The sequence below is a fragment of the Lissotriton helveticus genome, chromosome 11 (genome assembly GCF_964261635.1).
Source record: "Lissotriton helveticus chromosome 11, aLisHel1.1, whole genome shotgun sequence".
Classification (NCBI taxonomy): domain Eukaryota; kingdom Metazoa; phylum Chordata; class Amphibia; order Caudata; family Salamandridae; genus Lissotriton; species Lissotriton helveticus.
Genome location: NC_136072.1, coordinates 803,619,672 through 803,644,900, shown reverse-complemented (window position 1 = coordinate 803,644,900; position 25,229 = coordinate 803,619,672). Strand labels below are relative to the sequence as shown.

The 25,229-nt window shown below is 47.6% G+C and overlaps 1 protein-coding gene across 3 annotated transcripts in view; it reads left to right on the top strand.

Moving 5' to 3' along the window:
* Window positions 1–25,229, top strand: part of LOC144791974 (uncharacterized) — a 119,558-nt gene that overhangs the window by 12,298 nt on the left and 82,031 nt on the right. Inside the window, exon 2 of one of the 3 annotated variants that reach the window (XM_078666835.1) lies at window positions 15,615–15,635. The exons of the other annotated variants lie outside the window; for them this stretch is intronic. The gene's annotated coding sequence lies outside the window, so the exon portion shown is untranslated. The remainder of the gene's footprint in view (window positions 1–15,614; window positions 15,636–25,229) is intronic. 3 annotated transcript variants of the gene reach the window in all.

Genomic DNA, 25,229 nt, shown 5'->3' with positions numbered 1-25,229 from the left:
TGTTGTGTTTGAGCTTCGGGGAGGGCACGACGTTGAGGTGGGTCTCCTGTAGGAGGCATATGTCTATATTATGTCTCGTTAGGTAAGCATGTACGAGTCTGGATTTTCTGCCGTCATTCAATCCCCTAACGTTCCACGTAAGAAAATTCAGGTTGTTAGCGTGGTGTCAAACAATACAATATGCATAAGACCATAGTGACTAGGGCAACACATCATCGTCCCATACCTAGCTGTGCAATCAAACCAATAGCATGCAGGTACTCTGGCTAAAAATACAACAACATACCCAACCTCCCACCCTCCACCCACTCCAACCCCCAATAAAAATGTAGAGAACCCACCCAGAAACATAAAAGAAAACAACAAATATCCGGAAAACTTCCCATGGGGATGCAGGAACACCGGCACACTTCCCTACCGTGGCAGGGTGGCCAATATACTGCAGAGAGCCAGGTCCAGAGCATAACAGGATAATTAGATAGTGCATATCTACCATGAATGGCCCCTTTGGGTACCCACGTTCACAACATCCCTGCTCAGCCCAACACAACAGTCCCATGGCCAACATATCACAGCAGCCATCCAAGGCATTGCATATATATCAACAGTTCCTCGCAGAGGCCTGGTCCACCGGCCCACCTTATGTGAAGCCAACTCTGGAGAAGCAAGTGTAACTTCAAAAGCATGAGCTGTAACCAGCAGTGGCCATCAGATAATAGGATGACATATAGGGCTGCAAGCAGCAAAAAACATATGAAAAAACTTGAGCAATATACGTAGCAAGTCTAAAATACCCTCAGTCATTGTCACTTAGCTGGGTTTCCGCTGAGTCCGCCATCCTAGGGCTTCGCTTCGCCTGCTTACCACCGATATGTTTTGCAATCTTAAGCGCTTACTTTGCATCTGTAAAAAAGTGGGTAGAGCCATCATGTGCAACCTTAAGTTTGGCGGGGTACAACAATGAATAAGGGACTTGGGCCTGCATAAGAATCCGTTTTGCAGGCAAGAACTCACGCCTCGCTGACTGCACCGCTGGTGTAAAGTCCGGGTAGAAAGAGATCTGGTTCCCTTTATGTGTGATTTTCCCCATCTTACCCGCCTGTCGCAAGATCAGATCTCGGTCTTGGTTATTGAGGAGTCGTGCAAGGATGGGCCGGGGTGGGGCCCGACTGGTGGTTTAGGGCCCAAGGCACGATGGGCTCTTTCTACCATGAAGACCGGGGAAAGCTGGATATCAAACAGCTCCCGCAGTAAATCAGCCATGTACAACTCCATCTTAGCAATGGCTGTGGTCTCCGGTATGTCTGTGATGCATACGTTGTTGCAGCGGGATCTCGCCTCCAAATCTTCAATCTCGGCACGTATGATGCCCAATAATTTATTCATCTGCAACAGTTACTCTTTCGTCTCCACCTGAAACTCATGAAAGTCCGTTTGTTTGTTTTCTAGCACGTCTAGTCTATCCTCATGGGCTCCCACCTGAGACTTGACTGATGCCATTTGTGTGGTTTGTGCGTCAAGTTTGGTGTCGATGTTGCAGACGTTGAGGTCTTTCCACAAGATGGGAAGTTGGCTACTACATTATTTGTAAAAATCAACTGACCGCAATAAATCTTTACTGTTCGACAGTAACCACCCCAGAAGTCTCAAAGAAAATCTTCCGTACGGGCAGTTCCTGCGGGTGCGCAGGAACTGCTCGTCCAAAGAAGACTTCAACCATCATGCTGGTAATCTAATATCCAAGCTATGCGACAGGGGATACCCTAAAAAACTAGTAAAAAACTGTATGAAAAGAGCACTCTGGACCCCACGTGAGGCTTTATTAGAACAAAGAGAAAAACACAGTATGAAACGTCAGGTATGCGTTACCACCTTTTGCCCCAACGCAAACCAGTTAAAACGAATTATTGGACAAAATTGGCATCTAGTCAAGAATCTAGATGAAAGCCTGAAAGATCTTCCCTTGTTTGCCTTTAAAAAGGAGAACAATATTGCCAATCATATCGTTCGAGCAGCAATGCCCATTTCGAGTCCACCTTCATTGCGCCAAATGATGCGATTACCGCCTATAACTGGCCACCATAAATGCGGCACCTGCATGTGCTGTGAATCCACGATTGAAGGTTCCCTTTTCCAGCATAATGGGATTCACTGGAAACATAACACCTTCAGTAACTGCAAGTCCAAGCAAGTCGTCTATGGTATTTTATGTCCCTGTCTACAGTTGTATATAGGTAAAACGAGCCAAGAGATACGTCAACGTATCTCCCAGCATAAATCGAGACTGAAGAATAAAGTGGAGAATGCCCCTCTAGTCCTACACTGGACAAAGATGCAACATGCAATCAGTGACCTCAAATGGACTGTGATCTCAAGAATTGAGAAGAACCCTCGCGGAGGTGATCTGGATCTACAACTTTCAAAACGAGAAGCCCTTCTAATTGTAAAATTTGACACGGCAATCTCTGGCCTTAATGAATTGAGTGAAATTTTCAAACTGTAAACACACAGTTCTTTCACCATTCCATCCAGATGGAACCTTGACCCTGTGGGAGCACATGGTCTATCTGTAACTGTAGACTTCTGAAATTTGTGGTTTTCACCCTCAGAGGTCGGCAAACAGCTGAGAGATTGGAGCCTGTGTGGTTACTGCGGGTTATTCCCCCGTTTTATGAAGCGGCATCATTTATTTTTCGAACGTCATCCCTTTAAGAAGGAGGCGACCGTGCACCTGCTTGCCCCTTTAAATACCGGCTAGTGTCTGACCCTAGCATGCTATGCGCATGTCTTTGAAGTTAGTGCCGACTGGAACGCGAGCTGATTTACGTCGTTTGACTTAAGAGCAAAGTAAGTACTGTGAGCCGGCGCCTTATACTTTTATGCTGTTTACCTGATAAAAGTAGTCGCTAAAATGTGCCTCTCGGTTATTTAATCTAGTAACCGCCGAAGAGCCGCCCGAAGGTCTCCATTGAGCCAGCTGGTTGGAAACCCACATAGATTATGGTGAGCATCCACACTAAAGCCATAACTTAGTCGCGTCTTTTGCTGTGCAGTGCTGTTATTTCAAACCACGATTCCATCTTGTTACAGGATTAACAAGGTGACTCAAATTCGGCCCTCAAACTTAATTGATTTTGCCGTGCGAGAACGGATTACAAGCGCGAGCGATCCGGCTCCCGCCCAACTGCCAGCCGCGGCTAATCCGCCCCTGGGTGAGTATAAGCATCGAGCCCAGTCTGGGTAGTAGGGCAACTAGTAGAGTTGCACTCCCTCGCCGGTGGTCGTGATCGACAGCCCGGCTCTAAGCAGTCACTCGGTCTAGTCACATTGCATAAAGGCATGTTAAAACTAAGAAGCTCACTCTGAGTTTTTTGCATTAACAGAGAGCTGCACCCCGAATGCACCCTCCGCGCTGCTCTAACACCACCAGAACGGAGTTAAGAAACGAACTCCCTGCTTCCCTCCGCCCTGGAGCATTCCACCAACCGGTAAGCCCCGGAGTGTGTGTGGGACGGTCTGTCTGGTTTGGTTCTTGATAAGTGGTCGAAATTATAATCAAAATTGACTAAAAGCCAACCCCTGATGTGCTTAAGTTGTTCTTTGTTGTCACACGGTATGTTTGAGTTATCAATTTTTTGTGTTTTTAACCCACGTTTGTGCTCTGTTTAGATACTGCTTAAGGCCCTGAAGAGAATCCTATGAAAACAATCGGGATTCGAAACGCGTAGGCTCCTGGCCACACCTTACCTGCGAAGAACGGCTTGGCTATTTAATTTTTCCAATCCGTCTGTACATTACTAAGAACCTTTACAAGTTTATTTACATAACCATTTGAGACGAATGTACTTGTGTTCAGAAAAACGTTCTGTTTATTGACGTAGTATTTTGCCCGCAGGTTGTGGCGCTTTTGTTCTTTTTGTGAAGCTAATGTGCAAATGTATATATACATATTTTTTTAAACAAAATATTTTCTATGTTTCTATAGTCTTTCCCCTGAATGGTATGAAAGTGTGTTGTATGCGTGTGATATGGTTGGAATATTGAATGATTGAAGACAAATGTTCTGCTCTTTCTCAAATTGTCCCTTCTTTGTAAATAGTTTTTCTTATATTATTTGAAAAAATAAAAATTGATCTTTCTAAAAAAATATTGCAAATAAAAAGCTATTAACTAGCAATTCCCGTCCTTGAATTGTTTTTTCAGGTTCAGGTTAGCACATTGTTGGTCGAAATTGTGTTTATCAGTATTGGCATTCTATTTTTGTTTTTTGACCTCATTTCAAGCATGAGTGTCCAGATGTCTTCCCCCTGATCTTCCGACTGTCCCTCAGCGGACGTCCCCGCACCAGCCTCCGGGTCAGATTCCGTGAGACGAGTCATCCTCCATTGATCGAAGTTTAGCATTGGCTGTGTGGCATCTTGTTTTCCCATGGCAAGTATCTTATGCCACGTCTCAGCAGCAGAGAGTCTACGCCCAGCTAGGCGCGAGGCACACCATGACCGCCTTCCTTCACATGCCTGGCAGTTGCTGTTGAATGATCGTGAAGTGAGTAATGGACGCAGCGTCCAGATGAGCGAGGGGTTTTACCGTTCCTTACCACTAGTAGCTGGGCAGCCCCATGGGAGCGTCCCCGCCCTTCAAGTGAGTGCCACTCCGCAACAGCGAGCCAGGGCGATGGAGTGATCAGGGGCTCAGCGAGGTCCCCACCATTGTCCACTGAATGCTATCTGTGCACCCCAGCGTTGCTCGTGCAGTGCCCGCCAATGTGTGTATAATGGCCACTGCTCAGCGTTGAGGTATGCAGGGCCCGACCAACACGTGTCTCAGAGGCAGAAGTAGTGTCCGTGGGTAGTAGGGTCTACAACAGTGCTGGGTGATGGTGTCCAGGTATGGGGAGATCAGACACAGAATCCGCTAAAGCACCACAGTGAGGGCTGTACTAGGCGGCCATGCAGTGCGATCCCAAAATGGCACCCTCGGTTCATGGGACGCCGCACTATTCCTCCTCCATCGCGACTCACCGGCAGAGATCAGGGTATGGGTCCAGAGATGTACAGTGGGGCCGCTCAACACTCCAGTCGCATCCAACCCGGTAACAGAGCCACCAGGACTTCAGGATTTCTGCCACGTTTTCACGTCAGAGGCCTTCGCCATGCCTGGAGCCGCAGTCTCAATTTGCAAGGGCCGCTCACCCTCACAGCGTCCGGATCTGCCTCCGCAGTCGACCTCCTCCTCTCAGGGCATGCAACACAGCGCTAGAGCGGGGTATGCTGGCAAAAGTGGCAGCAATCGATTCAGCAGAGATTCCGCTGCAAGTGAGCTGATTTCAGCTCGACATTGGCTCCCATCCTGCACGGATGATCGAAGGATAATTCCTTGGCAGGCAGAGCTCGCTCACAGAGCCGCCATTCCGCTGCTCGGCAGACCACGCCTGAGTGGAGAACATGTTAAGTAACTCCGCACTCCTTCCACATAGACTGAATATATGCAGGCACGAAGTTTTTGACCCTGTCAGACACAACTTCATTGGGGAAACTCACTCAGGTAAAAATCCTCAACAGGACCTTTGCCACTGTAGGTACAGTCACGATTTTGAGAGGGATGGACTCTGGATACCTAATGGAATGATCCACCAGAATCAGGATGCACCTGTTGCCTAAAGCAGGCTGGAGATCCCTAGGCCCTTAAATGTCAATGCCCACCTTCTCAAAAGGTGGGCCAACGACTGGAGGTAAGTTAAGGGGGGCTTTAAGCCTATGCGTCCTTTCCACTAACCTGGCACGTCACAGAAGTCCTACAGAATATATCTGAGGAAGTCTTGAGCCTTGGACAATAAATGTGTGAGATAAGCCCTGCAAATGTCTTATGTTGGCCCAGGTGTCCTGCCAGGGATATATCATGAGCCAGCTCCAGTAGGAAGGCCTTGCAGCATTAGGAGCTCACTAGGGCCCTTTTTTCATGTACAATAACCTTAGGATTACTGTATAGGAGGATGTCCTCCTAGTAAATATGCTGACTACCACAGGCATGGCGTGCTGCTTGGGCTTCAGCCTGATGCCTCAGTCCCTCAAAGGTTGGACACTCTCTCTGTGCCCTATAGAACTCATCTTTGGTGAGTCCTCCTCCTACATGTTACCCAGCAATGACAGGCAAGTCACTAAGGGGTGCAATGCTCTCTTCTGTGGACAATGGGGCAGCTACTGCAAGTGCGCCATCCATCTCACTAGAGGCTCATTCAGAGGTGGGCTTCCCATGCCCCCTGCCGTTCCCCTTCTTAGCAGCTGGTTGGGCCATTTTTCCAGGTTCCATCCCTTTCTAACTCCCATCCTGGGCAGCCATGTACCTTGTCGTAGCACAGATCCAATCTGGTAATCTCAACATTCCCACATGATCCCTGAGCTCCACTTTCTTTCAGGTAGTGTGCTCAAGGTCATTACCTAACAAACAGTCCGCAGGCATGGCAGGGCTCACAGCAACCTTCACAAGCTGATCTGTGTCAAAACGCCCTCGCCGTACTCACCAGTTACAGAGTCCCACTGCAGTGGTTGAGATTTTTGATGATCCACAGAACTCCTGAACAGGGGGCAAGCCAGCAAGTCCTTGGGGAACACATGTAGTTCAGCACAGCACAAATGTACCAGGCAGCAGGCCAGCACAGTAAGGCAGGTCACAAATTTGCAGTCCCTCCTGCAGCTCAGGCCAACACAGCAGACCAGTTAGCAGAGTGGCAGTCCTTCCTGCAGCCCAGCAACCAACAGGCCAACATAGCAGACCAGTTAGAAAAGTGGCAGTCCCTCCTGGCAGCACAGTCCCTCTGGCAATGTGCAGATGTAGAGCCAGCTGTGTCTGGTTACAGGTTTAAAAAAAAGTCTACTTAGAAGGGGTCAGAGACACAGTACTTATAAAGAAAAGGGCCTTTGATGTGGGGGTGACTTCATAAGAATTCTCGGGGCACAGTTTCCCATTTTAGCCCAAATGGGAGGTAAATTAGCCCTTAGTGTGGGGACAGACACTATATATTTATGTGAAGTGTTAGGTCCTCCCATCCCTCTTGCCCAGGAGGACTCATCATTATGCAGATGAATGCAGACCCAGTTGAGTGTCCTGTGTTGTGGCTGTCTAGAGGGAATGCACAGATGTAGCTGTCGCCCAGCCCAGATATGTATTGGAAACAGACTGTCAGGTACACAGAGCAGTAAGTGCAGAGAAATGTCCACTTTCTAAAAGCTGCATTTCTAAAATAGTAAAGTTAAATCCCAACTCAACATTCAGTAGGATTTTTCCTCACCATTCCAAACATATGAAACATAAAAAAGCTACTCCTCTCTGATCAGAGATTACATCTTAAAAGTGTATTAAGGAACTCCGAATGCTAACCTATAAGAGAAATAGGCCTCACAGTAGTGAAAAACTAAACAAGCTGTTTGTCACTAATGTAAAACATAAAGGTGCATGTACTATCTTTTACTTACATAGCACCCTTCCTTTAAGGCTAACTAGGGCCTACCTTAGGGGTGACTTCCATGTAATAAAAGGGAAGATTAGGGCTTGGCAAGTAGTTTTAAATGCGAAGTGGCAGTAAACTGCACACACAGGTATTGCAGTCGCAGGCCTGAGACAGGTTTGAAAAGCTATTTCTGTGGATGGCACAATCAGTGCTTCAGCCCATTAGTAGCATTTAACTAACATGCCCTGGGTGCAGGGGGTATCACTTTACAAGGCACTTACAAGTAAATTAAATATACCCATCAGGATCAGGTATACACCAATCATGTACTTGTTTAGGGAAGAAGCACATGCACTTTAGCACTGGTCAGCAGTGTAAAGTTCTCAGAGTCTAAGACCAACAAAAAGATACAGCAAAACAGGAAGGTCAAAAGCAAAACGTTTGGGGGAAGACCACCCTAAGGCTGACAGGTCTGACACTAGATTAGGGTGTTTGTAGTGCTGGGACAGGTTGTGCTGTGCCTGTTATGTGAGGAAGAAAATGTCACTGATTATTCCAGAGTTTTACATCTTCTTTAATTGCAAGAGGCTTGTACTGGTGATGTCATGCCATAATGTTTCTGTCCAGAGGGAAAGCTTTTTCTGCTGTACCTGTTCTGTGGCTGCTCCATGAGGGAGAGAAGCTTGCAATAAGGCTGCCTATGCTGTACCTTTTCAGCAAGGGGTCAGGGAGGAAAGCTTGCTCTGCTCGTTATTCTGCTACCTGTAATGTGAGGAATCCTGCGCTGCAAATGTACAGCTGTACCCGTTATGAGATGGGGAGGCTTTCACCGCTGCTGCCTTGCGGTACCTAAACTGAGATTGAACCACAAATACCGCTGATGGTGTTGTGTACCTGTTCAGCGAGAAAATGTAGGTTGCACTGACGTTGTTGTGGTGTATTCAGTCTGTGAAAATGTGGAGTTGGAACAGCTGATGCACAAGGTATATCTTATCTGTGAGGAAGGGAATCTTGCACTGTGAGTGTACAGCTCTACCTTTTTTTCTGAGGGACACTCGCACTGTGGATGTTGTGCTCTAGCTATTCTGCGAGGAAGGGAAACTTGCGCTGAATCAGCCTTCTTTTGCCTCAGAAGTATTATCTCCTGGTGCCTAGGGAGTGTATCTGAGTACAGTTTCTAAACAGGTAAATGTAGCAGACAGTATGTGGCCCTGCCTTCTGCGAAGGTCTACAATAAGGGTTGTCACCTTTGTCAGAGAAAAAAAAAATCAGAAATCTATGTATGCCTTAGGGTTCTGGAAGGGCCAGGAGATGGTACTTAAATGTCAGTTTATGTAAAATCTGCAGTTTTCTTTTTTGACATAGCCATTCTGACTTTACTTACATCAAAATAATACAACATCATAAGCGTTAAAATATGTTTGACATGGTTTCATCTTATAGTTGCTGCTTTAAGTTTAATATTGGTTTTTTTCCTGGCTTGGCATGAAAATACTGGGGAGGTCCATCTCTGGCCACAGTTTAAATCTTCGTAAACTACCTTTGAGAGTTAATGATTCTATTACCGAGATCTTTGAATAAGCTATGAGTGAAAAGTTACAATGATAGTAAAATAGCTGCATCTAACAGCCAAGGCATACGGTTGGATCCTGCAGGGATTTGGTCTAGCTTTCATTTTAATAAGGCATTCACAATTGGCTTGATTGGGTAGGTATAAATACCTTCAAATGCTAAAAAGGGAGTCAGTATAGTGCTTTATGAATGTTTATCATTAGTACAGTAACTCAGACCGGCATGTTTTTACTAGTCACACTGGGTTGGGGTCTTTGCTTTGCCTGTCTCTGCCATTGGCCTGATTCCCAGCCGTATCTATGCAGGGCAGGCCACCGAATGTTTAGCTGTCCTTGCTTACACAAGTGACAGATTTGAGCTGTACCAGGTCTACTGTCCTTGGCCTTTTTCCCCTACGTTGCTATGTGGAGAAACAAAACCAAAATGGGCAACACAGTCCAGTCTATCTCAATTAGGCGATATTCTGAATAGCATTACTTCTTTTTTAATAACTCAGAACTAGTGCTTCCAGTCCTGTTCCTTACCCAGGCGAGCAACTCCAGCTTTTCAAGTGATATAATTTGAAATATCATCAGTGATGTCACTGACCATTTGATGACTGAAATAATATGTGAAGTCATAAGCAGTGGATTGTGTGGGCATAAGTTATACATTAGCTCAGGTAACTATAACTGCAGAATTTCACTAGTTTGTACGGGTAAAATCTGAGCCTGACTACAACGTCCCAGTAACCTTTGTTTTTTTCTGTGAATTTCCAAGGTTTTTTTGAATTCTATTTCCCAACTATAACTTCCGTGTAACCTTTGTATTTGCTAACTATAACGTTAATGAATTTTCAAATTGTATTTCCTAACTATAACGTTCCTTTAACCTTTGGTATTTTAAGTGAATTTTTATGTTTTTTTATAACATGCAGCTGCCTCTCTGTCAAAGCAATTGTTCCCTGCTTCTTGCAAGCGAGAATTTTTTTTTCTTCCCTCGCTTGCTAGAAGAGGAGCACAGATTGCTATGGCTTGGCAGGAGTGGTAAAGCCTCTGCATATTTGGTCCGACCCCGGGCATAGGGTCCCCGGAGCCAATCACACCCTGCAATAAGCCGCATCCCCCCTCAACCTTTTGAAAAATGGCTTGGCCCCAGGGGATGGGGTCCCCGGGGCCAAAATCGACCTGGGGAGGGGGGCCACATGTGCCGCCTTTGCCCCAAATATAAATATAACCCCCCCAGATCTGGACCACCTGGGGGCCTTTTAAAAAAAAGGCACCTTGAGACCGCTCTTTTAAAAAAATAATTCTGCCACGGAGTTGCAGATTTTCCGCAAATCCACAGCAAAATTAAAAAAAAGAAATGATTCTGGCACCAGGTGGGGTCTCTCCTGGACCCCACCACCAGGTTTAAGGGGTCAGGATATTCGTACCCTGCCCCCTTATGTCTTTTTTTAGGACTAGATGGCTGCCACCACTTTCTGGTTGAGGTGGTGGCAGCCAATCAGGTCTCAGTTTGAGATCTGTCTGGATCCGTGGAGCAGCCGCGTCCCTATATATAGAACATCTTTGAGCATTTATTGCTCAAAAACTATTGAACGTATTTCCACCAAAACACAAGAAACACTTTTTATGGTCCTAGATCTAGCTTTCTACCAAAAAAGGTGTAAATCCGTTCAGCGGTTACGTCTAATGTTCCTATGGGAAAATGAATGGGGAGAACACTTTTTTTAACTACCCCTTTTTATTCTTGGCCACTGCTTGACGGATCACCCTGAAACTTTCTATGCGTGAACTTTAGCATAAAGGAGCACTTTTTTGGAAAGTTTTGTGGAGATTCGTCAAACGGAACCAAAGTTATTAGCAACACAAAAAATGCATTTCCTTTGGAAATACAAACCAAAATATACCTACCCAGTATATGTACCTTACCTGATATATACTTACATTTTCATTGCAAAGTTATGCATGGTAAAGTCATATGCATGGTAATGACTTGTGTGTTAAAGGCACTGCAAGTAAAGGCTGCATGACAATGGCATGTATGGTTACAGCATACGTGGTTCCATCATACATCCATTGGGGAATAGTGGTGTATATTTGTAGAGCTACATGGTCCTAGCCTGCAACCAAAGCACTGTGAAATATGTATATCAATTGTTTAGAACTGTTTTACACACAGTTTGTGCAAAAACGCTTTGGGCTTGATTTAGATCCGGAGGGCAGGTTACTCCGTTACAACAGTGATGGAGCAACCTGTTCTCTGAGATCTAAATCAGGCCCTTAGAGTTTATCGGACAGGTTGCCCTGTCACAAAGGTGATGATATCCTGTCTCCAATGTTACAAATTCCGTATATTTGTAATAAGGCGGGCAGGATATCTGTTACATTTGTGATGGAGCAGCCCATCTCACAAACTCTAAACAGGCTGTTAGGGTAAAAAAAACAAGTGCTTTCCAAATTTGTATTTCTAGTAACTCCCAATCAGGTTGCACCTCATGCAGACTTTGTTTAGGGTTGAGCCTGCAAGAGTGCATGTTCTCGCTTGCAAGACACTATTACAACAAGTATTTACAATGCAATGGTCTCGGCTTTGTTAAAGTTAGAGCTATTGGCATTGCAAATGGCATTTTTTTTAAAAACAGAAATAAATGGCATTGTCATTTACAATGGCAAAAGGTGAGCATTAGAGAGTAGTAGAGAGTATTAGCGGACACAGAGACCCACACACACACAGAGCCACACACACACACACAGAGCCACACAGAGAGCCACACACACAGAGCCAGAGCCACACACACACACAGAGCCAGAGCCACACACATACACACACAGAGCCAGAGCCACACACACACACACAGAGCCAGAGCCACATACACACATAGAGCCAGAGCCCCCCCCACACACACAGAGCCACACACACACACACAGAGCCACACACAGACAGAGCCACACACACAGACAGAGCCACACACACACAGACAGAGCCACACACACACAGAGAGAGCCACACACACAGAGCCACACATACACACACACAGCCACACACACAGAGCCACACACACAGACAGAGCCACACACACAGAGCCACACACAGACAGAGCCACAGACAGAGCCACAGACAGATCCACACACACACAGACAGGGCCACACACACACACAGACAGAGCCACACACACACAGACAGAACCGCACACACACAGACAAACAGAGCCACACACACACACACACACAGCCACACACACACACACACCCACACACACAGCGCACACACACACACAGCCGCACACACACAGACATAGCCACACACACACACAGAGCCACACACACACACACACACACACAGACACACACACACAGCCACACACACAGAGAGCCACACACACAGAGCCACACACACAGAGAGCCACACACACAGAGAGAGCCACACACACACACAGATAGAGCCACACACACACACACACAGAGTCACACACACACACAGAGTCACACACACACACAGAGTCACACACACACACACACACAGTCACACACACACACACACAGAGTCACACACACACACACAGCCACACACACACACAGCCACACACACACAGCCGCACACACACGCACAGACAGAGTCACACACACAGACAGAGCCACACACAGACAGAGCCACACACAGACAGAGCCACACACAGACAGAGCCACACACACTCACACAGAGCCAAACACACACAGAGACAGAGCCACACATACACACAGACAGAGCCACACTCACAGACAGAGCCACACACACACACTCAGACAGAGCCACACACACACACACACACACAGACAGAGCAATACACACACACACAGTCTGCCCAGTAACCCCCCAGGGAACAGAGGCACGAAAAACCAGATCACAAGCAGGGAACAGAGGTGCAAAAAACTAAATCACAAGCAGGGAACAGAGGCACAAGCAGGAAACAGAGGCACAAGATCCAGGAACAGAGGCACGAAAATCGGGAACAGAGGCACAGAGGAACAGAGGCATGAGCAGGGAACAGAGGAACAGAGGCACAAGCAGGGAACAGAGGGACAGAGAACAGAGGCACAAGCAGGGAACAGAGGCACAAGCAGGGAACAGAGGAACAGAGGCACGAGCAGGGAACAGAGGCACAGAGAACAGAGGCACAAGCACGGAACAGAGGCACGAGCAGGAAACAGAGGCACAAGCAGGGAACAGAGGCACAAGCAGGGAACAGAGGCACAAGCAGGGAACAGAGGCACAAAATACGGGAACAGAGGCACGAAAACCGGGAACAGAGGCACTGAGGAACAGAGGGACGAACAGGGAACAGTGGAACAGAGGCACGAGCAGGGAACAGAGGCACAGAGAATAGAGGCACAAGCAGGCAACAGAGGAACAGAGGCACGAGCAGGGAACAGGGGCACAGAGAACAGAGGCACAAGCAGGGAACAGAGGCACAAGCAGGGAACAGAGGCACGAGCAGAGAACAGAGGAACAGAGGCACGAGCAGGGAACATAGGAACAGAGGCACAAGCAGGGAACAGCGGCACAAGCAGGGAACAGAGGCACAAGCAGGGAACAGAGGCACAAGCAGGGAACAGAGACAAAATCCGGGAACAGAGGCACGAAAACCGGGAACAGAGGCACAGAGGAACAGAGGCACGAGCAGGGAACAGAGGAATAGAGGCACGAGCAGGGAACAGGGGCACAGAGAACAGAGGCACAAGCAGGGAACAGAGGCACAAGCAGGGAACAGAGGCACGAGCAGGAAACAGAGGAACAGAGGCTCCTCCTCCCTCTTTTCTGTTTTTAAATATTTTTTCCTACAGTCTCCGATTTTGTTTCATTGAAGGCAGCTCTAAATGTTTCAAGGAAACACACCAGAAAGTCGCCAATTGTCATGAGTAGGCTTCCACATCCAGTCGCACTATACAGGCCTGTAATCAGGAGCGGGGTTTCTCACGAAATTAAATTTCTATGCTTTTTGGGACAAAAAAAAATAGCGAAAGTTGCTTTACTGGTAGAAGACGGTTAAGAAAAGGGGATCTCAAAAGGACATACATTCATAATATTAACCTTGTAATTTACAGCAAATCCGTTGTTTGTCTTAATTGGCTTTTTAGAGGCTTTTTTGCAATGAAAGTAAGGTAAAAGGTGCTTGTAGTTTTTGCAGCCTCATACACTTACTGTTTTCACTTTATGGAATTCAATGTTACCATCTAAATAAGGTTGCACTGCTGTCAGGTCCTGCATTATTCGTAATCAGTCAGTACATTGCCCGTTTTTTAACAGAGGGACATAATTATTTTTTGTAACTCTTTTTTTTATTGAAACGTTGCGAGAGTATACAACTGTGACAAATCACTACATCAGGTGTCACAGCAGTACAAAAATGCAATTGTTCAATTGAAGTTTAGTCAAAGCAGCGAGTATCACATTACAGCCCATCTTAACTTTCCTCATAGGCAGGTCTTCTATCTTTCATACAACCCTTCTGGATAGTGGGGGGCACACGTATATTACACCAATGTACATGCCATTTACCCCATATCTTGTCCCACTTCTTGAGACAACCTCTACCCTCGTAGACAGCCTTTTCTGCCACCATGGATGAGCCTGTATCCCTCTTCCATTCGCCCAACATTGGCGGCTCATTCGACCCCTATTTTTGGGCAATGTATTATTTTGCTATCATCACTCCAAGGGTGGACCAGAGTTGTTTTTTTCTGTTCAGGTCAGTCTGACCCCATATATAGGGAGGCACATTTTAGCAGCACATGGGAGGTCTTTACCACACACCAGTTGAAGGTGGGTCTTAATAGTTCCCCAATATCATTTAATGGCTGGGCAGTCCCATAGTATGCAATAGAACGTGCCTTCCTGTGGGAGCAACATCCTCTACATGTAGCGTCCTCTTTCCTGCCCATTTTTGATAGGGCACAACACAAGAGTTATGACCTATGGAGTATTTGGGAGGATAATGCTTCCTGCCATTCCTCATCTTCTAGGTCTCCTAAGTCTGCCTGCCAGAGCTCTTGCAAGCGTATGAAGGGGATAGGTAGATTACGGAGTAGCCTTTGAAAAGTCATCGATATCGCTTTATGGTCCATATAATCGGTCAGGAGCCTATCCTACAGCGGGGACACCTCTGGGAGTTCTGTGCCTGGCGGAATGACTGACTTAAGGGCATACCATATTTGTAGATATCTGTACGTTTCTATGGCCGCCATTTCGTGGTCTTTTAGAGTGCAGGGATTTCGAGATTCTGAGACACACGCCATAGAGAAGTTGTAAGCACCGGAATCTGCTAAACAGTTTCCTGCTGGCAGCTTGTAGGAAGGTGGCCCTGTGTATAGTATACCAAAGAGAGGTATAGTGTGCACAGAGTACAGTGGTCCACAGAGTCCAGTGGAACCCCAAAGGTAGTCAGAGGTGAAGTTAGATAGCACATCACTCTCTATTTGTGATACTGTGGTCGAGCACTAAGGCTGTATCAGAGGACAGTGTTAAGCATTTGTTGTACACACTTAGTCAGCAAATAAATTCACACTCTGAAAGACTGAACTTCAGAACAATTGTTTTTGTATACAAATAATCTTTTAATTATTTTATTTTATAGAACCAAGCAAGCTTGACACAGGTAAGCATTAAATACTTTACAGTAGTAATGTAGTTTGCAAACAGTTTGAATTGAAATTGTATATGCACTTTGTTTTGACTTACAGGATGGTTGCAGAGAAATGCAATACTTTGTAAATACATTACATAGACTTGAATGGGCTCTTCAGTAAAATACCAGGTAAGTTACTTTTTAGATTACTTTTCTTACTCATAGTAGTATACCTGAATACTACTCTGGGACAATTCCTGTAAAGAGGTAAGTAAAATCGTTTTGGTTAAATAGTGCAATTTTAAAGAATTTCTTTAGGTTTTCAAACTCCACACGTAGAAACTTTTCCAAGAAAAACAGTCAATGTTATCCTATGGAGGAAAATAGTGTTATCGGTTTGGAGGTAAGTATTTGGTAGTGTGAGTTGAGGCTCTGGGGGTAGACTCAGGGGTCCTCCAGAGTCAAGGAGGCACTCTAGTTACACCCTCAGCAGCACTCGGGCAGCCAGGTGCAGAGTGCTGAGGCCCAATGTTATCTAAAGGGGGATAGGGGGCCTCCGTTTGGTGGCTGCCGAAGAGCAGGCCACTTGGTTGTGGGAGCACAGCTCCTGGACTTTAGCTCAGGGCAATGGTGAAACAAAGTAGCACCAAAGGTGCACCCTCAGCTGCACTAGGGCGTCCGGGTGCAGGGTGCTGTTTCGATGTCGGGCGCCCCGTTGTTTGCAAAGGTAAACCTCTGGTTTCCAAAGACGCAGCAGACTTGGAGACTAAGGTCTTCTGGGTGCAACAACCACTTAGAGAGATAAGTTGGGAAGTTAGGGGATGGTTAGGGACCGTCGGTTTCGTCACCGAAGGCCGCGGGGCGTCGAGTGCAGGGGTGCCTTTTGTGGTCGGATCTTCTTACCAGCTGCTGGTCGCAGTTGGGGGGACCTTCCGGATTTAGGCTGCAGGTGTCGGCTGGAGGCTTTAGGCAGGTATGGGGTCACCAGATCTTGGGTCAGGTTCGGAGGGGGGACATCCTTGTAGTGTTTGTCCACCCGAGCTCGGGCCATGGACGACAGGTGCAGAGTGGGGAAGATTTGCGGTGTCCGACCAGAAGAGGTGTTCACGGAAGACAGAGTCTTTATGGTTGAAGGCAGGGAGGTCCAACGGGGTTTTCAAGGTTGCTGGCTGCAGGACACACCGTGATTTCGCAGGAGCAGGTTCGAGGTGGAGACAGGCCGGTAGGGCTGGGGCCAAGTCAGTGGGCGTCTTCCTCTTGTTAGCTTCGGCACGGCTGTTCAGTCCTTCTTCTTCTTTTCTTGTTGCAGGTTCTTGTCTGAGGAAGCAAGGTTCAGGGATACCCCCAAATACTAGATTTAGGGGCATTACAGGTAGGTAAAAGGTAGGGAACAATGGGTCCCCTCCCTGGGGTGGGTACACCTCCCATGATGCCACCCTCCAGTGGGAGGGGGCATGAGCCTGCCCCTGGTTGGCTGAGTCCCCCAACCTGCAAGATGGCGGGGACTGAGAGTTGTGCTTCACCTCGCCTCCCCCACCTGAGGGGTGGAGTTGGCAAAGGTGGACACACCTCTCTTTCTCACTTGTTTTACTCGCCGGTTCTCCCGGCCAAAGTGGGGGTCAGAACCAGTGGTGACCAGTTGCTGAAAGCAGCAAGTGGCCTGGGGAAGATTCCCCTTTGTGAACCCTGCCCATCCTGGGGGAGGAGGCTTGGCACCTTGTCCCAGGATGTGCATTGCTTCAGGCCCCAGAGAGCTGCAGGCTCTCGACCCAGGGGTCCAGAAACATGTCTGGTGGTGGCAGCTGAAAGCAGCCACTCAGCTTGGACACTAGTGGTGGGTTATTTTTCAGATGCCCCCTGTGTTTTATTTTCTCTAAGATGCCTCCTGTGTGCATTTTTCATTAGATCCCACACTGGCATCAGTGTGGGTTTAATGTGCTGAGAAGTTTGATACCATACTGCTCAGTTGTCAGTGTAGCCATTATGTTGCTGTGCAGTTCGTAATGACAAACTCCGAGGCACCATATACTCCTAATGGCAGGACTGCACTTACAATGTCTAAGAATGGACTTAGACGATGGGGGTGTGGCCAACCAGCAACTGAGATGGTGGCGCTCGAGTAGAGCTCCGTAACCCACCGGCCTAAAAACCCAGAGTAAATCCGTCAAATATCCTAAAACAACCCCAGGATTGTTTTACCCGGTGCTCTCAGAGGCCCAGAGACACCCCAAGCGGGAAGTGGCGGACCGGCGTCTACTCGGCATGCAAAATTGGCGCTGAGGCGGTGCCGGCGGAGAGAGGCCCATGAAGCTGGGGCCTCGAGTGAATTGGCGCTGCGGAAGGCCCTAAGGGGAAGTCGGACCTGGTGTGACTGGGAAGCCCCTGCAGTGTTCTCCGTGCAGCTGCCCCTCAACAGAGACTGGTGGGAATACGGGGGACCCCGGAGACCTCAGGGACAGAGAAGATTGTGGCGTACAGGTCAAGGAGGTCGGGGCTGGCGTGGGGTGGCCGCTGACACCGCGACATTACTCTTTGATCGCAGTCTCCGCACTACTTCGCCTGCCGCACTTCTCCCCCCCTCTATTCTCCTGAGTTGCCTCCACGGGACAGTGGGGAGGGTGCTGGCACTGCCGCAGAGGAAATAGGTGAGAGGCCTTATTTATCGTCCTATGCCATGTCGGCGCACTGTGGTGCGCGTTTGCAGGCTGTATTGCTGGTGAATGGCTGTCTGGGCACACAGACTTGTAGCGTGCTGCTGTGAGAAACGCCCGCCTGTGCCCGACTGGAGACCTTTGTCCAGCACTGGATGTGGAGATAGAGAGGAGCATGTTGTCCCCCTCGCAGTGGACAGTTTTGTCCCTGGTGATTTTTTACCTCCTTCTTTTGCCCTGCTGGTGCCCCTCTTGGAGCTGGTCTACGGAGCGGGCCCACTCTACTGTTCCTGTACCCCTGAGTATCACGGGCCCATAGTGCTTTTGGAATGACACGAGTGGAAGAGGGGGGCGCCATCCTCATAGGTGCGGAACAGCTGCAACCTACATATTAGTTGCAGCCTGGCCGGAGGCGGCTCGAGGTAATCTTGTGTGGAGCCAGTATCAAAGACAGCCCTATGGCAGCAGCCAATGGATTACAGCAGATGCATCAAACTAAGCTTGATAAATTCATGCTATCCAAGGCGGAGTGCCTGGTGGAACAGAATGTGGAGCCAGGTGTGAAGAAGCAGGCAGATGGAGGTGCCCCTACCCTCCAAGACATAATGGAAGCCATACAGGGGGCCGTACGGCTTTGGAACTTAAAATACATTCCGTTACTTTGTAGGTGACCTAATGCACGCAGATCTATGGTCGTTGGAAGAAAGGATGAAAACTGCAGAAAACTCTGTAACGTGCCTCCAATCCTCCATGAAAGTTTTGGAATGAGAAGTCAAAAACTACAAGTCGCGAGGAGAGAGATGGAAGCCCGGCTGGAGGATTAGGAGGGGAGGCCATGCAGGAACAATGTCCGCATCTTGGGGGTGCCGGAACGGGCAGGGGGCCTGGCGGCAGACCTCTTTGTTGAAGATCTGATTCTGAACTACCTGCAGCCACGCTCGCTCTTGGTATTTTTCTGTGGCAAGGGCCCATAGGGTGCCAGGTGGTCCCCTCAAAACCCAGTGCCCCACCGAGCCCTCTCATAGTTAGAATTTTCAACTATAGGGACGCGGACGTAATCCTGCAAGCTGCACGCTCCTCCCCCCCTACGAAGTTCAAAAATTCTACAATTACTTTCTTCCCGAACTTTACAGTTAAGGTTCAGAAAATGAGGAGATCCTTTTTGGAGGTTAAGAGGGCTCTTCGTGAAAAGAACATAAAATACGCCATGCTCTTTCCAGAAAAACTTAGAGTGACAAGATCTGATTCTTCTCATCTCCGGAGGACACGTGGGACTGGTTTGAACAGTGGAATGTCCGTGGCCCCTCGCAGTAGGACTCAAGGCGGAGGGAGCGAGGACAGGATGGTCTTTGTCAGGCACCTGATTCCGGGGAGGACCCCAGATAGAACCACTGTGGCGCTCACATGTCTGCTTGTATGGTGGCCTCTCGTCGATTGTTGTTTCCCGAGGCCGTGATTGGGCACTGTTCGAGACCGTCTGCCACTCGGAGATGAAACTGTCCTTTATCAAGTAGCTTTGTTCTAAAAGGGTGGTGCGTTGTTGACTGTTCGGTCCGTGTATATTCTGGCTTCGATTATGTTACAGCGTAATGTCTTTCACCACGAGACCCGGATCGCTTCCTGGTGGGAGGGGCCACAAGTTATCCTATATGGGAATTCTGGTCAGAACTGGGGTAGTTTAAGACCTTGGGCCGGAGTTGGCGGGCCACATTCCCTCTACCATTGTTTTATGGGGTGGGGTAAACAGGCGCTCTGTACTTTTGGGGGGTGGGAAGTTTGGAGTCCACGTTGCAAGGAAGCAGGGAGGGGGAGTGGGAGGTGGTCTCTTAGGGGTTTGTTGTTTTGTTGTTACATGTTTAATTTCCTTTGCAAGATTGTTCGCTGACAGTGCAAGAAAGGTACCTATTTTGGTAATAGAATGTCTGACATTAGAATATGTGACTTGTTTGACCATTTTGCAGCTCCTCTTACTTGTTAGAAGGGGTGCTATGCTAATGTGTCAGTCTGTGATCTTGAGTCTTAGTCCCCCCCATTACGTCACATAAATGGCTAGTCAACTGACACAGCCTGGGTGACTAGACCGACTTAAATTGCTCTCATGGAATGTTAATGGGCTTGAGAATAAAATAAAGAGAGGGATTGTCATGCAATACTTAAAGAGACAGGCCCATGACATGGTCCTGCTGCAGGAAACGCACATACTAGGCACCACCTGCTGCGCTTTGAATACGTGGGGATATAAGTTGGTGGCGCATGCGGGCTACACCAAGGGCTCCAGGGGGGTAGGAATTCTTCTCCGTAAGTCCTCCCCTTTTCAGGTCCAAACTGTTACATGCGACCACCGGGGTCGGTTTGTGACGCTGACAGGTACCTGGGAGGGACGGCTAATTAACATCACTTCATTGTACATTCCACCTCAACTTCACCTCCCAACACTTACTGATTTGGATACACATCTGATCAATTTGCCAGAGGGTGAGTTTCTACTTGGGGGTGATTGTATTGCAGCACTAAACGGTGAAATGGAATGACGACCTGCCAGGCCGGATGAACTGGTGGGAAGAGCGCTTGGAGATTTTCTGACGGCAATGGGCCTGCTGGACCTCTGGAGAGTCCAAAATCCGTCCTCCCTCCACTACACCTTTCATTCGGGGGTACATGGGAGTCTTTTCCGCATAGATGATATATTTTACAAAACGTACCAACTTTCCCTGTTTAGCGGGGTGGGCCACCTCCCAAGAGGCTTTTCAGATCATTACCCGGTGATAGCTACATATGGAGATTGCCCCTCCGAACATCGCAGTGGGATGCGGCTGAACCCCTGGTATTTGAGGCTCCCTACGTTTCGGGAGGGCCTAATTGACACAACAGAAAAATATTTCAAAGAAAATGTGGGTTCGGTGGACTCGGCCTCTACGTTGTGGGAGGCGTACAAAACTGTGGTCAGGGGCCAGGGTGTATATATTGTAGCCGGGCATAAGAAAGAAAAGCATAAACAACGTCTGACCCTAGAATGCGAAATAACCAAACTGGAAGAGAACCTAGTGACTGCAGGGACTCCTAAACGCAAAAATAAGTTGCTTCTCAAGCAGAAGGAATATAGAGATATCGCCGAATAGGTGGCTAGGGTTTACTATCGAGCCACGCAGTGTCGAGTTTATGAGATAGGAGACAAGGCAAGTGGTATTGGCATCTCCATGAGAGGTCGCGGTGCGTTCCAGATTTAAATTGGTCCAGCTTAAACTCCTCCACAGAACCTATTACACAGGCGTCGCTTTAGCTAGGATGGGCATTCTGGGTTTCCCCGCAGTGCCCCTGGGGATGTGGACAAGTCAGCACGTACATCCATCAGTGGTGGGAGTGCCCAAGTATATGGCTGTATTGCAGTAAAGTAACTGCAAAAATGTGGGAAATGTATGGAGGTCACACCTGACTTTACCTTTTGAATGTATGGGATGCAACAGACCTGATGGCTAAGGAAAGGATCTGGGTCACCCTTGGTAATGCGAAATATAGCCAGAACTTGGAAGGGCGACACAATACCCAAACTCCGGGATTCGGAAACGGATATGGACTGATGTATGCTGATGGAAAGGGTGATCTATGAAGGGAGGGTTTGCACCCAGAAATGGACCAAGATCTGAAGTGAATGGAATAAAGCGAGTGGAATGTAATGTCAACGGTTTCCAGATCCCTCTGTACAAGAAGATATGACCCAGTAATATAATTGGTCAGGATGTTGTGATTGAATGACTGTATTATGATAGAGATGTTGGACTGCGAAGATGATTTGATGCTGTTATGGTATGGGACTTAGACACTGTAGGGGTAGAGGGCTCACGTACCTGTACCCTCACCACTGTTACAGTTTAGTGACTGATCTAGGCCAGGGCAGTGGGTTGTAGGCATGGCACTCAGGGATGTGTGCCATGTCAGTTCTTCAGTTTGCTCTGCACCAAAACATGCAGCCTGCAAGGGCAGTGTTTGAGTGTAATGGTACACGACCTTTAAGGGTGGCACAATAAGTGCTGCAGCCCTTAGAGGCCTTCTCTGGTCACAGTGCCCTGGGTACCTGTGGTATCATTTACCAGGGGCTGACCTGTGGCCAGAGATGCCAATTGGGTTTAGGCTTCAATGCAGTTTTAGGTAAAGAACATAGGCACTGGGTACCTGCTTAGCAGGAGTCCAGGGCATACTCAGTCAAAGCACATCAGCAATTCAGCAAAAAGTGGGGGAAACCATACAGGAAGAGGGCACTTTCTCACACAACCCCCCCTCCCAAACAAAAGAGGATGAGGCTAACCTTTCCCTAGAGAGTCTACATTTTCTAAGTTGAAGAACCTGGAAAGTCCATCTGCATTGGCATGGGCAGTGACACGTCTGTGTTTCACTACAAAGTCCATTCCCTGTAGGGAGATGGACCACCTCAACAGTTTAGGCTTTTCACCTTTCATCTTCATTAACCATCTGATAGGTCTGTGATCCCTTTCAATTAGGAAGTGAGTACCAACCAAGTATGGTCTCAAGTTCTTCAGGGACCAAACCACAGCAAAGGACTCCCTCTCAATGGCACTCCAACGCTGCTCCCTGGGGAGACGCCTTCTGCTTATAAAAGCAACAGATTGGCCTTGGCCTTCATCATTGGTGTGGGATAGGACCGCTTCTATCCCTAGCTCAGAGGCATCAGTCTGCACAATGAACTGCTTGGCATAGTCTGCTTTGAGAATTGGTGCTGAGCACATAGCCTCTTTCAGGGTGTCAAAAGCCTTTTGACAACTAACTGTCTAGTTTACCTCTTTGGGCATCTTCTTGGAGGTGGGTTCTGTGAGGGGAGTTACAATGGACCCATATCCCTTCACAAACCTCCTGTAGTACCCAGTCAAGCCGAGGAATCCCCTGACTTGGGTCTGGTTTGTTGGAGCTGCCCAGTAGAGGATGGCCTGGATCTTGGGCTATAAGGGTTGGACCTGGCCTCCACCAACAAGGTGGCCCAAGTATACCACAGTTCCCTGCCCTATCTGGCATTTGGATGCCTTGATAGTTAGGCCTGCAGTTTGCAGGACATTTAAAACCTTCCCAAGGTAGATCTGGTGATCCTGCCAGGTGGAGCTAAAGACAGCAATATCATCTAAGCTGCACTAAAGGTCTCCAAACCATCAAGGATTTGATTCACCAACCTCTGGAAGGTGGCAGGGGCATTCCATCCCTACACCCCCATCTGTGATGCAAGTCTCTGTTGCTGTCCCTATCTCTTGAGAAGACACCATCCTCATGCAGTTGTAATGTGTGTAGTGTTAGGGTTCAAATGTGTACAATATGGCTTAAAACACTTGTATGCAATAATTTCCTGGAAAGCACCATCCCGCTATCATATGATAATCAACATAACCCAGTCATATCAATACAGTTTACATTTAAACCATAATATCTTCACATGACATATATGTGCGTGGGTCTTTCCTTTCCCATACTTTTAGTTCACATAACCAATACTTTAACCCTTCTCAGAGCCTTGTGCTCTTCTATTTGCTCATTACTGCATAGGTAATGTGTGGCAAAACTGGACTCATCAAATGCTATAAATGCGTACCAGAATGGGATACTATGTTTCCCGCCGCTAGACACCAATGTTGGGAAACGAGGCAGTATCTGTGAGGCCTGCACAAATAACATGACTACGTTTGTCCTTCACTGGGAACCAAACACCCCATTGTAGCGCTTGATTCTCAGAGGGTAGCGTTGCAGAGCAGTCTAAGGCTTACTCCAGGGAGATGGAGTGGGCTAGTAATCACCATTTACAAGTATGTAGAAATAACACTCAATATTTTATTGCCCAGTCTGTACTTTGCTTTATAAAAGGAAAAGTACATTTATTAAACACAATGCACCAATTTATAAATATACATAAGGTGTTGGAATTACATTGTGATATTGCATAACATTCCCACCCCTTCCGCATGGGGGGTCTAGTACCACCACACCATGTATGCACATCATGTTGCCCCCTAATGCAGTGGATTGAACGTAACCTGGAGCGAGGGCCTTGCCCACTTTCACCATCCCAGTGGCAACCCACCCCATTATCTCAACAAGCATTTAAAATAGGTAACCCTGACTGAGCACCTCATACTGACCATACAGTATACACCTCTACATCTTAGGGGCTAGCAGTATGGGTTGTTCTTCACCTAACGCAGCAGCAAGAATACATGTTTAGACATCACTTTAAATGGGGCACTTTAATATCCGATAACAGTTGTAATGCATTACAATCACAGCCCCTAAAAGGTATCACAGTTATAATCACAGGTGTAGCATATACATCCAGACACCGTAGCAGGAATGTCCAGCAACATAACCCCAGTTTACTTATGAATTCACATTACACATGTGCCTTTCAGTACCTCAAATATAAATAACCTGGGTAAATGCACTTCTCCTGCAATTGCACCTCTTCATCTCCAGGCTCCAGGGGATGCCCTTCTACAGACATCACCAGCACAGCCCTCCATACCTTGAGGCAGTCCCTAATGCACCCCCAGATGTAGAACAAAAGTTCTAGCCCCGGGATGCTGATAACTGTTGTCTGAGCCCTTGAGGGGTTGTTTCTTCCAAGTCCCCCAGAGATTTAGGGAGGGACTTTACATCTTCGTGCTGGGGGCGACTGCATTGCCCTGAAGCTCCCCCTGTACCTTGGCACACACCTAGCGGTGACCCCATCCTCCTGGGGTCACAACACACACAGAACAATCCTCTTTCCCTAGCAGGTACAGATAAATGTATGGGAATCTTGGATTTCTGATTGTGAGAAAGTTGTGTTCTGTGTCAGACAATATTTAGACCCCTTTCTACAACCATTAGTGGTCAACCTGCCCTCCTATGTTAGGGACAGTACCAACATACTGAACAAGTTTGAAGACCTGGAATGGGATGATAGATATGGTTTGCAACACTTGATGTAGAATCACTCTAC